Source organism: Macaca nemestrina, chromosome 20, assembly GCF_043159975.1.
Source record: "Macaca nemestrina isolate mMacNem1 chromosome 20, mMacNem.hap1, whole genome shotgun sequence".
Classification (NCBI taxonomy): Eukaryota; Metazoa; Chordata; class Mammalia; order Primates; family Cercopithecidae; genus Macaca; species Macaca nemestrina.
The window spans coordinates 53,099,764-53,112,218 of NC_092144.1; the positions used below are offsets into that span (position 1 = coordinate 53,099,764).

Here is a 12,455-nt window from a genome sequence, read left to right on the forward strand (position 1 = left end):
GCTCATGTGCCTCCCACACGAAGAACCCCAACTTATGAAAATGGCATCATCATGAGGAAACAATCATATGTGCCACAGACAGTAAAACCACCAGATAGCACCCACCTGGCCACCACCAACAGGTCCCCAAAACCACCAGTATTCCCATTACGTGTGTGTTACAGCCTTGGTAGTTGTCCCACAACTACAACATTTAAAAATTGCAATTGTCAATACAAAATGTTACATATGAAGTTGAATATGTTGTTCCACTTTTTTTTCATCACTCTTTTTGAACTTTCCTGTTTCAGTTTTGGAAGTTTCTATTGAAACATCCTCAAGTTAGGGATTCTTTCCTCAGCTGTGTGCATTCTACCAGAAAGCATCAAAAGCATTCTTCATTTCTCTAACAGAACTTTTCTTTTTTTTATATCTGAGGTGGAGTCTCGCTCTGTTGCCCAGGCTGGAGTGCAGTGGCACGATCTTAGCTCACTGCAAGCTCCGCCTCCCAGGTTCATGCCATTCTCTTGCCTCAGCCTCCAGAGGAGCTGGAACTACAGGTGCCCGGAAACACACTAGGCTAATTTTTTTGTATTTTTAATGCAGACGGGGTTTCGCCATGTTAGCCAGGATGGTCGTGATCTCCGGACATCGTGATCCACCCACCTCAGCCTCCCAAAGTGCTGGGATTACAGGCGTGAGCCGCTGTGACTGGCCATCTCTGAGGGATTTTAAAGAGTTGTTGACTTTTGAGTTTGTTCAGCTTTTTACTTACTCTTAAAAGAGAGTGACAAATTTGAAGCTTGTTATATGCCTGACAAGAAACCAGAAGTCTCTAGGAAGTGGCTGGAGAATGTGAGCTCCATAGAAGGTTGAGGATGGAGTCACGAATGAAATGGGTGAAATCAGCCCATGGGCTTGGGAAACAGCAGGCCTGTCCAGCCTATGACACCCTGGCGAGTCAGTGCAAAGATTACAACAGTGACAGCAAACTGGCATGGCTGACTCCATCTGGCATCTAGTCTCAGGCTGGCTGTCCTCACTCATTCCTGGACATAGGCCAGGCTAACCATGGGAGGAATTTAGTTTATGGTTTAATTTTGAAGGAAGAAAGGTATTTCCTCCATAAAACTAATACCCTTACTTTGCCCAGGGATTGCCTTTGTAAAACTGGTGAAAGACCATGAGACTAAGATTATAGGAGAGAACTGAATTCTGCTAAAATGTAGGCACAGTTTCTATAATCTCTTACTGCTTAAATGTCATTTGGTCAGAGTTTACAAAATTTGTAACTAATTGCTGCTATAGATAACATCACTATTATAGAAAGTGAGATTGGTCCTTTGAGATGTTTCTCATTCTTTGCATTCTGGCAACCCGCTGATCTCATCCATACCCATGACTAATGACTCACCCAGTCACGTGGTCCCCATCAAGAGTCAGATTCAAGCACAAACAGATCATTTCCCGCCGCCCGCATGATTCCATCCTCAAACAATCAGCAGTACCCATTTTTTATCCTGTGCCCCTGAAACTATCCTTTAAAATCTCTAACCCCTGATCCACTACGGAAGCTGATTTGTGTAATAATAAACCTCCATCCTCCTGTTTGGCAGACTTGGAGTCATTAAAATCTTTCTTTACTGCAAATCACCATCTGGATAAATTGGTTTTGTTTGTGCAGGAGGCCAGAAGAACTTGTCCGGGAATTGTAAGAGTGGATGGAGGAGATGTCTATCCATGTTCCATGGTCTTGTCCACAGAACAGCCTCACAAAGGGAAAGAGCCCTGGGTGGGGATACAGTAGAAGCTTATTCTCTTAGTGACCTGGGGACACTGGCTCAAGATGAAGCCTGGCAGTAGTGGCAATTCCAGGTGATTTCTGTGCCTTTCCCGTTTCCTGGGAGGTGGGCCATTCCACAGTGTTAGCAGGAAGGGAGCAGAACAGTCAGCCTAGTTAGAGGGAGTGTCTGGGGAAGGCCTAGGGGTGGAGGAAGAAGCTGTGCAGGACAGGGCTTGCCAGTTAGAATGAAGTGGGAGAAAGATGAGGGACACAGAGAAGCAGAGCGAGGCAGAGACAGCATGGCAGTGAACAGTGGGGGCTACAGTGACTTCAGAGACCCCCGGGACTAGGTGTCCCCATTTCCACAGTCCAGGACCAAGCAACCCTGAAAACCCTCCAGTGCCCAAGGAGCTTCAGAGTTACATGAGGTGGGGTGTCTTTAATGGCAAGAGGTTGTCAGGGGATGAAACAAGGGCGTCAGCCTCTGAAGGAGAAGGGACAGGTGTGGCTAGAACCTCCTAGTATTCTATATCTGAGATCCAGTCTCTAAAGAGGTTATGGATCACTCATTTCTTCATTCAATTCCTTCATTTGTTATGTGAGAGCACCTGAGTGTGTGTCTCTCACTGGGCCCGTGTTGGTGCGGGGTGTGAGTGGGGAATGAAAACAAGCTCCTCTCCTTTATCTTATCATGCCAGTGACATGGACACTTTGGGAAACAGGATTTCAGGTTCACTGATAGGGGTTAAGATCTGAGGGGGACGCCTGGACATTTTTTGCACTGACTCTGACAGTTGAGACAGGTGATTTAGTTCTGGAGAACAGACTAATCAGCTGACCATTTGCTCTCACTCCTCTGAAGTTTGGATGCCCAAGAAGAGAGGATTTGAGCCAATGAATGACTATGGGATCCATGGATCCCAGTAATTTGTCACTTCTGGTGGAGGAGAGGATGGGCCTGTGGCTGCAGAGAGACCTCGTGTGACCCTGATCTGCCTTTTGTGTTTGTGTGACTCTGGTTCACTGACTGTGCCTTCCTGTGCCTCAGTTTTCTCTCAGTCATAAAAGCGAAATGGCAAATGGACTGTGGTTTTTCGTGCTATCTGTGAATAAATTTTAAATTATTCACAGTCACCTGACCTAATGCTTGGCACAGTGGAGGTATTCACACAAACAGCATTTATTATTATTCACTTCCATGAGAGAGCACCTTTAGGTCAGAACTCTGGACAAGCTGCTGCCAGGTACATTTTCTCTCTTCTGTTTCTGCTTCTGGGGACATTAGACTTTCTATGCAGTGTCCTAAGCCTCACAAGGCAGTTGACTGATGGTCTACAAAGCTTGTCTTTCTGTCCTCTCCACTCTGTGTCTCCGGTGAAGAAAGCTCTGTCCTTGCCTAGATGAGGCTCTGAGGGCTGAGCCCTGGCTGGTGAGCAGCTCCAGGAGACACAGTCCTCAGACAGCTGGTAAATCCTTGGTCCCAGTAAGCCCTGCCACAACCCACCCCTGGCACAGGTTCCTCAGCTTTATCTGGAGTAGGGATTTAGGGACAGAGTTCTGGGGTTGAGGTTTCTAGGACTAAGCTTCTCTGAGAGTATCTCAAGGGGCCTCTTAGGCAAAGCCCTACTCAGTTCTCCAGGGTGTTTCTCAGGGTCAAGTTTATGAAGAGGGCATGAGGTGCTTGGCTGAGGCTGATCTCCTCCTGCTGAGCACCCCCCACCCCATCAGACTGTCCTTCCTGTGCAGCAAGTGTCTGCAGGGTCTGGAGGCAGGAAAGGAATTCTGATCTGCTGAAGTTTGTCTCCTCTGTGTGTGTCCTGCACTAAATGCCAAACCTCAACATGGGACATAACACAGAGAGGGACACAGGCACAGTCTAGGCCTGACAATCCTGTGTGTGCAAAGTAGAAGCGACCCCCACCCCCCAACACCCAGGGATCATGTGGAATCACTCACGGTATAAGGTGTAATGTCCAGTTACTCCTTCAGTCCTATCACCTCGCTTTATGATTTGTATGGTGTAGGATCCTGTGTCATTCTTGGTGACATTCTGGATCAGCAGGGATGCATTGGAATATACTGTTTCTCGTTCATTGTATGCAGGCCCAAATATAATTGTTTCAGTGTCTATCACATATGATGTAATGTAATGTTGGAGGTCCATTATTTGCCCTTTGTACCAGATGTAGCCAGTAAGATTCTGGGGCAAATTGTGGACAAGTAGAAGAACATCCTTCCCCTCGGAAACTTTGTTTGGCTGGGCTTCAATCGTGACTTGAGCAGTGGTGGGCGGGTTCCAGAAGATTAAAAGTGATGCTAGGAGGCGGAGAGAGCATCAGTCAATATTGAGACCTATGTATGGAGGTGAAAGCATTGGGCCCTGGGTCCTGAGAAGATTTCTTCAATCATCAGCCTTGAAGATACACACATACCCCAGTAGGACAGTAGGACACACACACACCCCTTTGTGTGTGTGTGTGTTTGTGTGTGTGTGTGTGTGTCCTACTGTCCTACTGGGTGAAGGTCAGCAGCATGACCCCCATTCCTTCAACCCTTCTGACCTTGGCATTTTTGTTTGGAATCCTTTTCCCCAGGGATCTTCATGGCTCCCTCCACAACACCCTCAGGTCCTGCTCACATCAGGGCATCCTTAGACTTCTTTCCTGATACTTCCGTCAGAGACCCTGGGTCTTCCTTGTCTGACCTTTCCCTGCTCTGCTCCCTCCAGAGCTCTTATCAACACCTGACCTCACATTCTAGATCTCTTTGCATGTCTGTCTTCCTCCCCACGACAGTGTGAGCTCCATGAGGACAGTGACTTTTGTGATCTTGGTTGCACCCCAGTGCCTGGGACAGGCTGCAGACTTCTGGAGATGTGAGAGTTCCCAGGGCACTCCATGCCTAGGTTGTTTCTTTTTTCTTTCCCCAATTGTTGAGGTTTTTTGCTGGGGACAGTGTTTCATGCCCTGCTTATATTTTCATTTGAAGTGTCATCTGATAATAGTTATTATTATCACTTTACAAAATGTGGTGTCCAGTGCTGATTAACCAGGAAAACAGAACACTTGAAATTTTCCTACCTCTTACCAATTCCGGTTCAATGTGATTTTCCTGTTTTAACCCCTGTCCCTCTCTGGTGTATTTTCCTCTATCCAGGCTACAACAGAGTCTTCTTTCCTGTTTTCTGTTTCTTCTTTCTTTCTTTCTTTCTTTTTTTTTTTTTTTTTTTTTTTTTTGAGACGGAATCTCGTACTGTCGCCCAGGCTGGCGTGCAGTGGCGTGATCTCGGCTCACTACAATCTCTGCCTCCTAGGTTCATGCAAATTTCCTGCCTCAGCCTCCCAAGTAGCTAGGATTACAGGAGCACACCACCACACCTGGTTAATTTTTGGTATTTTTAGTAGAGACTGGGCTTCACTGTGTTGACCGGACTGGTCTTGAACTCCTGAATTCACAATCCACCCACCTCACCCTCCCAAAGTGCTGGCTTCTTTTATTTCTTAGAACGTCATCCTATCCAGGAAACCCCATCCAATCATTCTGCTTCCTCCTCCTGTCCTCTCCCAGGAAGTTCTCTCCTCACCTGTGAGCAGGAGAGCCTTCCAGGTGATGTGCAGTGTGCAGGGAGGGGCTGAGAGGGGCCCCATGGCCTTTGCTGCCTGTGTGTTCTCCTCTGTGGAGATGAGCCTGGGATCCAGAAACTTTCTGAGCACAACTGTCAGCTGTGCTGTCCTTCCTCCTTCTGTGCTGAGCCTCTTCCCGGGGCAGGAGCACTTCTCAGGCTGATGGGCGGGGTATGTGCCCAGGACACGTCTCTGTCCCCTCCCCTCTCAGTCTTGCCTCCTTGTCCCTCCTTGTCTTTTTCCTTTTGTCTGTGTGTCAAGTCCCTGGGAATTGTGGAGGCCTCTGTCTTTTTCAGCGGTGAGTCTGTCACCACACCTCGACGCACACTATGTGCAGAAACACAAACACATACACAAAAGAGACATGCACAGACACACACAATCACACACATACCCTGTAGGTTGGGCAAACACAGTCCTGGGCCTCAGCCTCCTGCTGTCCCCATGGCTCTGGGTTTGGGTGCACATTCACGTCCTTTGCCCTCTTTCATCCCCATCTGGCTCTCCCCTTCAGTGCAGGAGGCTGGAGCTGCACCAGGTCCCTTTCACAGGGACACCCCATTGTGCTGTGGGTGAGCTGTGTGTTGCCTGGTGACAGGGACCCTTCCTTTCTCTAATTGTGTCTAGCTTGGTTGCAGCTTCCAAGGTTGGACATTCAGGACCTGGGTGTCCCAGAGGAAACTATGCTTCCTGGAGCTGTTCAGAGTGAATCTCTCATGCCTCTTGGGAGGAGAGGCCTGTGGTGGTTGCTCAGTGGGAGCTGTGAGTCCCATGGTCAAAGGGACAGTTCTCAGTCACTTTATTGCTCTCTGGGGTCTGGTGGCTGAGCTGGAGCTCAGGGTTTCTCATTTCTTCCTGACCATCTTTGGTGTCCTCTTTTTCTGTCCAGCTGATTGTCCTATGATTACCACACCTTCCCCATGGTGGTGTAGGAGGAAGTGGGGGGTTACCCAAGAATTCCATGGAACATGGCTCGTTGAGATGCAGGAAGGGGAGCCTGGGACAGAGCAGGGGTTCAGAGCTGGAAAAATTCATCCTGACTTACTCTGTGGTCATGATGGGCTCAGCCCTACATGTGCTGACATACGCAGGGGTCTGTCCTGAGGGTTTTGACCTAGCCAAGTTGCTCTCTGTAGAGGAGGAACAAGCAGTCGCCAGAGAGCCTTTCTGGAGGGACGTTACTCACTCCTGAGAGAGCGGGTGGGGGTGAGTTGTGTTCTGGAAGCAAAGAACAATTATACCCTCTTCTCCCGGCAGGGACACAAGAGAGGTCTGTCTTCCCAAGAGATAACCGTGGGTAGGTGACCACATCCTGGATGGTGCCTGTGTGTGACGATCACACGTGCTCTTCGCCCCATGGGGTGCAGTGGGCAGACAGGTCACAGGGTGCCGGACTGATTCCCAGGGAGTCTATGGGCCCTTAGGCAGCTGCTGTTCTGTGTCAGCGCTAGGCTTGGCCTAGGATGCCACAGAGAACAGGACACATGGAGCAGGGGCGGACATTTAGGGAGCAGTGACAGAAAGAGTTGATGAGGATGGAGAGAGGTCACCAGGGGAAAGCGCCCAGTGTGGTGTCACCTGCAGCAGCGCTGCCCTGGGAGATGTGTTTTTGGCTGATCCCAGGGAAGGAGCAAGTGTGTGGGGCAGGAGCTGCCTGCAGAGGTAGTGGTGTTAGGTTGGCGGCCGCCAGGTCAGAGAGGAGCTGACAGAGTCCATGTGGGAGCACGGAGGGCGCTAGGACGTGGGCCGAGGTTATCCCGGTGAGGGTGGACCCTGCTTGGCTATGGGTTCTGCTGAGGGTGGTCTGCATCCCCTGGGAAGGCTCCAGGCTGGGAGGGACTCTGCTGCCCTCTGGTGGACTGGAGGGGAAGTGTGGGTGGCCGAAGTCCCAGGCTAGGCTGCGTGTTTTATTCCACAAGGATCTGCACATTTCACACGAGGTCACACATATGTTATGTTACTGGTCCATCACCTTACAGCCCCGTGAGTCCCAGTCTCTGTGGCTCTACGTTCACTGTTCTCCCTCTTTCACAATGGCAGATTGTCCCAAATGCAGATTTTTGTCACCTTCTGTGAGTTTGTGTTTGTGTGTAGTAGAGGTCACTGTGTATACCCTGGGGACACTGGTCTCCAGGGCTGTGCACTGCACATGGGTTTGGGAGCAGAAGACGGAGCAGCAGCGCGGGAGAATCAATTCCAGGGGAGCGGGGACAAGTCATTTTCATTTTCTCGAGCCAAGGGACCAGAACCCAGGATTCTGACTCCAGGGTGCAGTACCACACCCTGCTGCTGTCCCTGGGTGTCATAAGTGCTTATAGTGTCATGCTGCCTTGGCATTCATTTTTTAAGGTGTAAGTTTATTTGCCTCACATCAGAGGCAGGCCTTGCTCACCATGGCAGTTTTCAATACTGTATCTGGTTCAAGTTTCTCCAGTTGGTGGCCAGAGATAAAATCTTAAAGGCATCTCTCCCACTTGGTGTGCTGGGCTCCCCTCTCTCCAGCTGCTTTCTTTAAACTGATAATTCTGACATTTGCCCTTACATTTAAAGTGACCACTTCTCAGTCACAGCATGATCTCCTGGTCCCAGTGTTTGCTGCTTGCTTTACACACACCCATTAAAGCTCCCTGCTGGAAACCTGTCAGATAAGACCTGGACTTACTAAAGCCACTGGCTTACCAGTGTCTTCTCTCCTCCCTGCCCGGGCTCACTGACCTCTGTATCTGTGGTTTCCAGGTGTGCCGGGTGCTCCCCAGTGTCTGTAAGTAGTAAAAACACTTACACTTTCATGTTGTGGTTGTATCAGTATAACCTCACATGCCATCCAGGGCCTGACATCGAGGCCACCCTATGGGACCTGTGCTGATTTAACTCCTGCTTTAGCTCTTGTTTTGCGATCTCTGGATCTTCTGGGGACAGGAGTTTCCAGCTAGCTTGATTGAAAAACTGATACATTTCATTGAAAACACTGGGTCAGATGATGTATTCATGGGCTTCAGCTGCCATAACAGACATCTTAGCCTGGGTGAAGTAAATAATAGAAAACGATTTTTCACAGTTCTGTGAAAAATGCGCTATTTTAACCACTTTAAATTATGCAATCAAGTGGAATTAACCACATACACAGTGTTTACTTGCCATCACCACTATTTTTCCTGCAAAATTTTTTTTCATTTTAAACTGAAACTTTGTATCTTTGAAACAATAATAACTCCCTGTGTTTTCTACCCTAGACTTTGATCATCTCTACTCTGTCTCTATGAATTTGCCTCTTTTTGATGTTTCATATAAATTATTATACATATATGTTATTTTGAATTATACATATATGAATTATACAAATATGTTATTTTGTTTCTGACATATTTCACTTAGCATAATGTTTCCAAAGTCCTTGAATGTAACAGCGGATGTCAGAGCTTCCTTCCTCTTTATGGCAGATTGACATTCTGTTGTATGTGTATGGATGCTGTTTCATATGAGAATTCTATGATTAGCTTCTTGAGGAACAGCACAACTGTTTCTCCTAGTGGTTGTACCTTTTTATAATCTCACCAGCAATGTGTGAGGATTCCAAATTCTACATAAGGCTTTCACTTGTTATTTAACATTTTAAAAGAATGGTAGCCATATTTGTAGGTTTAGTGTGGGATCTCATTGTGGCTTTGACTTTGTATTTTCCTAATGACTAATGATGTTGAGTTTCTTTTCAGGTGCCTCTTGATGATTTGCATATCTTCTTTGAAGAAATGTCTATTTGAGTCCTTTGCCCATTTATATAAATTGGGTGGTTGATCTTTTTGTTGTTGAGTTGTAGCCCTTCTTTATATATTCTGGGCATGAAACCATTGTCTATGTGATTCGCAACTATTATGTGTCATTCTGTGTTTGGTCTTTTTATTTTCTTGATAATATCCTTTGATGCACAAAGGGCTTGCATCTTTAGCTGAATTTATCTATTTTTCCTTTTTGTTTCTCATGCATTTGGGTCATACCGGAGAATCCGTGGCACATTTGAGGTCATTAAGTTTTACCCCTATGTCTTTTTCTAAGATGTTTTTATGGTTATGGATCTTATAATTAGCTCACTGATCTATTTTTAGATAATTGTTTGATATGGTTGGAACTTTAGTTGTCTAAGTTTATTGTTTTGCATGTGGTTATCTAGTTGTTTCTGCACCGTTATTTGAGAGGATGATTGTTCCTCCATTAAATTATCTTGAAACCCTTATGCAACAGCAATGAACTATAATGGTGAGGATTTATTTCTGGACTCTCAATTCTATCCCTTTGGTCCCTATTTGTATTCTTACGCCAGAAGCTTCTGTTTTTAATGGTTGTAATGTCTTGTGAGATTTCAAATAAGAAAGTTCAGGTTCTGCAAATTTTTTTGGCAAAATAGTTTTGGCTCTTTCAAGGGCACTTCTTTAAAAAGCAAGGAGGCCAATGTTTTGCAATTGGAAAGCTTTTTCTGTCGTATTTCGGAGGGGAATTTTGCAGTCTAGGGATCTTTTCAGGAACTTTATCACAAGTAGGTAAATTATCACCACTTCCTTTGCTGAGGTACTGGGTTAAAATGTGTGTTGTCTCCCGTTGAGGAATTGAGAGACGCTGGAAGCACTTGCCCATGTGGTGAGGGACAGTGAGCTCCTTAATGAGAGGCACAGAAGACATAGCTTTGGGACACAATGTTGTCAGGGGAGCTGTGTGCATCTCTGCTTCTTTATTTTTTGTACAGGTTACATCTCTGCTGGACACACTAGATATTGAAATCTTTGTTCATTCTCTTGGTTCTGGGTTGGCTGACATGTCATTTGGAGCTGGAGGACATGCCTGGCAGGGGAGTGACCCCCATGGGAAAAAGCAGGACTCAGCAGAGTGAAAGCAGCTGGGATCCAGAGAAGCCAGGGAGGTCTGACTCTTAAAAGCCAAAGACCAGCAAGTGAGTGTCCTCGGGGGCAAATGGACTACACTGGTACCCATTGCAGTGGATTGGAAAAAGGTAAGAGGCTTTGGATATTCCATTTTCTCTCTCAGCTCTTCAGCAGGAGATTTGGGCCCTGGGCTGGTACTGTCCTGTATCAAAGGCAGGATAGACAGCAATGGCTGCATATCAGGCCTAAGTCCATGTCATCCTCTCAGGCATTGCCACTGAAGATGGAGAATTTTGTTCAGAGTCCCAGCCTGGGCACATGGGAGGAACCACCTTATTAAAATTAAGTTAAGAAAACAGTATGCATGCTTTATTCTTCTAGAATAATTATTAATGTCATGTTTTACAATATATCTCTTAAAGGAATGGTGAGAATCATCTACATAATGCATGTTTTACGTGGTCTTTTCTATAATTGCAGCTTTCACATGTTCTTATAGAATCCATTTCCTTTGGGAACACACAGGCAGTATCTCTGTGTTGATTTCTACTGGGAAATCTTTATGCAGGGTGGAGAGAGTCACATTTCCTAATGAAAGATGGAAAGCATCTGACTACCAGATAAAGTGTCCAAACGCTGCTGGTAATGATCATGGTGCTGCAGGTAGAGGTCAGTTTAAGGAGGTGTCAGGGAAAGTAATTTTAAAAGTCTTTTTTTTTTCTTCTTTTTTTTTTACACAATCAATGGCAGAAGCCACCACCTGGACCCACCACCTGTTGAAATGGATGAGGGACAGAAATGGAGCTCAGTAAATTGAGAATGAAATTCAGCAGTGAGGAAGAGGTTTGAGAGGTCGACAGGTGTGAGAGGTGAATGAGTGAATGGTGAGAATGTTCAAAACATCTCCTTTCTCCATAAAAAGAGAGCATTTAGGTCCCTAAGCCACACAGTGTCCAGGCCAGGGGGAGCAGGATGTTATCAGCTCTCCTGGCCAAAAGTGAAACTCCAGAGTGTCTAATTAGTTGGTCCAGTTTGGGATTTATTCCTATTTTTAAAATGATCCAACAGTATACAATTTGGAAAATTTACAAAAATCCCTATGCTACCATTCTTAGATAGCCAAGATGGCCCTAAGATGGTGAGAGAATCAGAATGGGGTTTGGGTTTATGTTGTGTATTTTTTTCTCCCAATATCTACAGAATTCCCTACATCCTACTTTTTAATGTAACCCAGTGGGTGTCATTCCTTTTCGTAGTTCCAGACCTTTCTGGTTCACGGTTACAGACCCTTGGAAAACCCATACCCTTTCTGCTGTGAGGTACAGGCCGTCATGTGGCATCACCTCTAAACATGCCTTCTGGGACATCAAATTGCTGAATAAGTAAAAGTCATTTCAGTAGATATTGAAGACCTCCGTTTTACCCCTCTCACACTTGTAATTCTTCTACCAAGAGGTGATGGATTTTAGTGGTGATTTGTTTTTATAGATTAGTGTAGATTAACGCTTCTGCCAGTGGCAATTTTTTCATTGGGAAAAGCATTTGGCAAAGTCTGGAGACATTGCTGGTTGACAGAGCTGGGGGGGGAAAGTCCTGCTGGCCTTGAATGGGTAGAGTCCCCAGAGAGTGCTGAACATTCTAGAGCTCACAGAGCCCCACCAGTATGACCACTACAAAGTTCAATGCTGAGGAGGAGTGGAGAGCCCTGATGTGCCTCCCCTAGCTTCCCTGGAGCTTTTTACCTTCTCCTTCCATCAGTCTCTACCGCTTTCTCACCTCAGCTTACTCTTTGAACTTTAATGTCCTCCACTTGAACTTGCCCTTAGTTTAAGACCTGCTGTAATCTCTGGACTTCCTTGGCCCCTTTCTAATCCTTAGCAGGGTGTCCTCTAGAGGACCCCCTCACCTTTCCTGGAGTTTCCCAGGATTCAGATGCCCCTGCTCTGTGTGGGCACCAAGGGTATGGCGGTGTACTTGTGTCCCTAAAGGTGCTGTCATTAAGGACCTTTGTGTGAGAGCAACTGAGGTGATACTACCCTCCCCTACTTTTCTTGGAACATAAAAATTTGTGGAAACCTTGTAGAGTAAAATTTCTTAATGCTTGTCAAAATTTAAAATATATATATTTTTGCCTCTCAAACTATACTGGGAAAAATTTATCACAGTCCCAGTCATAAAAAATGACACCTAATCTGG

At 46.2% G+C, this 12,455-nt stretch overlaps 1 long non-coding RNA gene across 1 annotated transcript in view; it reads left to right on the forward strand.

Moving 5' to 3' along the window:
* LOC139360293 (uncharacterized) overlaps positions 1 to 12,455 on the forward strand; it is a 124,000-nt gene that overhangs the window by 21,792 nt on the left and 89,753 nt on the right. Inside the window, exon 2 of the long non-coding RNA XR_011617594.1 lies at positions 10,124 to 10,387. This is a non-coding gene — a long non-coding RNA (uncharacterized lncRNA). The remainder of the gene's footprint in view (positions 1 to 10,123; positions 10,388 to 12,455) is intronic.